The sequence below is a fragment of the Capsicum annuum genome, chromosome 6 (assembly GCF_002878395.1).
Source record: "Capsicum annuum cultivar UCD-10X-F1 chromosome 6, UCD10Xv1.1, whole genome shotgun sequence".
Classification (NCBI taxonomy): Eukaryota; Viridiplantae; Streptophyta; class Magnoliopsida; order Solanales; family Solanaceae; genus Capsicum; species Capsicum annuum.
Window position 1 is genome coordinate 8,737,127 of NC_061116.1, and position 4,526 is coordinate 8,741,652.

The 4,526-nt window shown below is 37.3% G+C and overlaps 1 pseudogene; it reads left to right on the forward strand.

The window, feature by feature from the left end:
• Window positions 1-3,407: 3,407 nt before the first annotated feature.
• Window positions 3,408-4,076, forward strand: LOC124899438 (annotated as a pseudogene).
• The last annotated feature ends 450 nt before the right edge of the window (window positions 4,077-4,526 follow it).

Consider the following 4,526-nt stretch of genomic DNA (forward strand, 5'->3'; position numbering starts at 1 on the left):
CAACACATCTTCACATTACTTTCCCTCCAAATATGTCTCAATTCACACATCCTCCCTTTCTTATTAACTCTCTGATTCTCAGGATATTATTGAAATATGGATCCTCAGGCCCAGCCATTATGTAGCTTTTGTGTAGAAACCAGGGAGTCTGTCTCAACCTGAATAAGTCTATAACCCTCCTTCCAGAAGCTAGTAGTTTTTCTAAAAAGAGATAATCAAATGAAAATTGTGCAAAGGCTTCTAATTCTACCAATTGTGCTAGTTCAAATTTTCATTTACCGACTACTTATTTCATGGGTTTTATTAAGCTACGGACCCCACTCTAGAAATGGAGATACCCACATTAATAGCAGGTCTGATTCCAAAATTGAATAGGTCGGTGGATAAGAAGATTTGTCCATCAGTAATGGAAATTACACTAGTAGGAATATAAGCCAAAATATCTCCTGATTGAGTTTCAACTATTGGTAAGGCGGTCATACTTCCTTTACCTAAACTAGAACTGAATTTTGCGGCCCTTTCCAAAAGGCGTGAATGCAAATAAAAAACATCTCCTAGATAAGGTTCACGACCGAGCAGTTTTTATAATAGAAGAGACATTTGGCGATAAGCTTGCACTTGTTTGGAGAGATCATCATAAATGATTAAAGTATGTAGTTCATGATACATAAAATATTCAGCCAGATCTGCTCCTGTATAAGTAGCAAGGTATTGTAATATAGTAGGGGAATCTACTATTTTGGCTAGCACAATATGTATTCCATCGTTCCCCTTTCCTGTAAATTCATTACTACCTGGGCCTCAGAAGACACTTTTTCCCCAATAACTATATAAACAGATATTACATTTTGACCTTGTTGATTGAGAATGGTGTTTGTGGCTACTTCTATTTTACTAGTCTATCTGTCCCCAATAATTAATTCTCACTGACCACATCCTATAGGGATCATCAAATAAATAACAATAAGCCCGATTTGAAGAGACTCATATACAAAAAGGCACAAAATAATACCCGGGGTGGTAGATTCAATTAATTGAAATTCAGAAGCTGAAATTTCAACTCTACCATCAATAGGTTTAGCCAGGGCATTTATAACACGACCCAAATAAGCCTCACTTATGGTTATTTGAGCAATTCTTTCCCTTTCTTTTGAGATGGAGTTTTCTTGTTTTAGTCCATACAACGCCTTCCTGAGTCAACTAACAAGATGTGAAGAAACTGACCGCCCTAGTGAAGGTGGCGTTAAATCCCCTAATGTAGTTTTTCAATTCAGAAAAAAATTCCCCACATCTCACTGGAACTAATGCTACTTTCTTTTCATTTCAATCAGAGCTCATACAAAAGTAACCTTTTATAATGGGGAAAAAATATTCTCAGATCGATACCAAGGGTGAGTCTAAATAGCCTTTAATATTGGTCTTTTGAGGTTTGGAACCCCTCTCTATCTAATATGGTAATGAACGATATCTTCTGTAAGACTAGAAATTCCTCAGATATGGCCTGCTAACACTGAGGGATCCTTGCTGCCTCACTATTATTTTGTGGCTTCAGATATAGTCTCGTAGTACATGTCTCATAGTACATGTCTCTTTTTATCAGCCTTTAAATACTTTTGGGCTTGCCTTAGATTTTAGGAGAATTCAGTCTCTCCCTCTTAAAAAAGAGAAATAGTTAAGTGAAAGGAGCCCACTTCAGAATCGCTCACAGGAGAAGTACTGACCTTTTTTCTTTTCCTTATCGACTTCAATAAGACGAGTAAGTCAGAGCGAGCTCTTACTTAGAGAGAGTTAATTGGGTAGGGTCAATAGCTCTAAGATCACATCAGATTCTAACCCTAAGGTGACTTCACTCCCTTTAGAGATGATTAAAGACTAACAAAGGTAGTGCAGGAGAGAGAAAAACAAAGCAAGAAGTCATCGTCACATCATAGCAGGTTAAGAACTTAGGCTTAGTGAATCCCCACTCAAATTTTATATGTATTGTAAGGAATCCTCTCTGTTAAAGTGGATCTTTCTAAATGACTTTCTGAAGCAAAGACTAGATAACAAAAGAGAGAGAAGATAGTTAGTCCAGCTAGCAACTGAATTTCATGTTTTCAAGATTAATGCATTCAATATCTCTAGGGTCATTGAACTAGTTGAAGGGATATACTTCCCACGAGTATGTGATGCCAAATCTCTAAGTGTTGTAATCCCTTTACCAATAGTAGAAGATGACTTATTCTATATCTTTTCTATCTCTATTAGTTGAACGGGGGGTATCAGAAGATCTATGCTTCCCTTAGCCTTATATAGAGGAGCTATATGACTTTCATTATATCCTAGTGTAGCATATCTAAAATTCACTATAGGGTTAAGAGTGACTTGCTTAGACTGGTGAATAACCTTCACTTTAGTGAGCGGTAGGACAAACTACATTCAAGAGGAGAAAGGAAACTTTGAATAGAAGGATCAGTGCCCAAAAGTGCTCTATACTTCTTCACTACTCGTGCAGGCTTGATAGAGTTAAGTTGTATTGAGAAAATCATTTTCTCTCAATCAATCAAGAAAACCTCAACTAGATAAATTCACTTATTTCTCACAATTCTTCTAGTCATGCCTTTTCCTCATTCTTCTTAAATTCTACATCCCAATCAATTATCAAGTGAAGTTTTTTTCTATAAAACTAGCCCAAAGTTACGGAGGGCTATTTCAATTATGAAATTTTCTATATATCTTTTATTCTTTCTTTGTTTTGGGTGGCTCCTATATCATAACTTCTTTGATGGGATTCATTCCCTACTTTGTATTATACCATCCAAAGTTCTACTCTTGGATAACTATATTAGTGTTCCGAATAAGGATCCAGAATGGGTAGAATTAGTATAACAATGCCTCCAAACCTCGGGACTTTTCCCCAGGGAGTATGAGGTCATGGTGCGCAGTTTCCTGGAAACAAAGTTTTGTTTCTCCACGTGTGACCATATTTCTAGCCTCTATCAACTAATTTATTTTAGGTGGGAAGATCCCCAATTCTTCATTGATCCATAAGACCTAGATTCCATACTAAAAGTGCACCTTGAACCCCTTGAATTCAATCACCCAGCTCTGTGCCAGGTCTTGAAAAGTATGTGTCTCGAAAGAGAGGCATCCCCATTCTATTCTAAAGTAAAAAGGACCTAGGCAGAGCATTTCCAGGGCTTTTTAAAACAAAAGCCCCAATCCCAATTGGAAATCCAGCATCGCTGAGGATTAAAAAAGTTATGGGAATCCCTGTAGAGAAGGAACACTTTTCTAAGCGAAGAAAATGACTCTCTAAGAGAAAAACTTTTTATTGTCGACAGGCAAGCCCCATAACATTATTTATGCATTCTTTAAAGTTCTTATTAGTAGTGATTTAGTTCTAATACATAATCAATCCTATCAAATATTTTGATTTTTCCTTTGAATTACTCATATATATCCTATGAATTTAATTTTGTGCCAGAAACTATTCTAGGAGAAGTTTGAATCCATTCTGTTCGGATGTTGATTGGTCTTGGTTTAACATGGTTTACGCGTTACTGGTTCCAGAAGAGTTAATATTTCCATTAGCTAAACCCTTTCTTACCCTGCCTTTGGATTCGTATTTTGTTTGTACATAATCAATGCATGCCTTCCCGACATATATTGAAACGTCTCCAATAGCATGCTTTTACTTCAGCTTTCCCTTAATAAGTCATCAAATTTGGTGCTTTTTGATCCCCAGTTGCTATGCAGAACAAAAGACGAATTATAATCGATTCCTCTATTTTAGTGGTTCTCGCTTCTCTTTGTTTCTGTTCCTAACTCCCCCCAAAGTAGTTCCTAATGTTTGGCACTTTCCATACTTCATGGGTGCAACATCAACAAATTCACTCATGATTAAGTTACAAGCCAAGATCTATGACCATATTATGTTAACTGGTCGTATTTTGTTCATTCCATCGGTATACTCCCAGGTACCTATAATTATGATCCGTTTGTCAGAACCAAGGGATATTTCTGTAGAAACCTCCATGAACTATCATAGTTTTTTGATGTTTTTTCTACTTTTCATAGCTGCTCTTTCCATATAATGTGTATCCTAGTTTGAATGGCTTGTCTTTGATCTTGTCCATAAAAAAATGATAGGATTTTACTGTAGAAACCTCCACCAATCATCATCATTTTTGACGGTTTTTCTGCTTCTCACAGTTGTTCTAGTCGTATAGCTGCACTTTCCATATAATGTGTAACTTGCCTTCTAAATTACATGTTATAGTTAAGTATCAGTTGAAGATGGAGGGTGGAGATAAGATGGTGGTGGATATTAAAGGAGGGGGAGGAGAAAGGAGATGAGACAGTGGTGGACATTGGAGAAGAGAATTGAGAGATGGGGAAACGGGTAGGGGTTGAAGGGTAGGTAGGTGGGATGGAGAAGATAATTGATGGGTAGGAAAGTAGGCAGAGGCTGAGGAGTGGATGGGTGGGTTGGAGAAGATAATTAATGGGTGGAGCAACAGGCAGGGGGTGAGGGGGCGGATGGG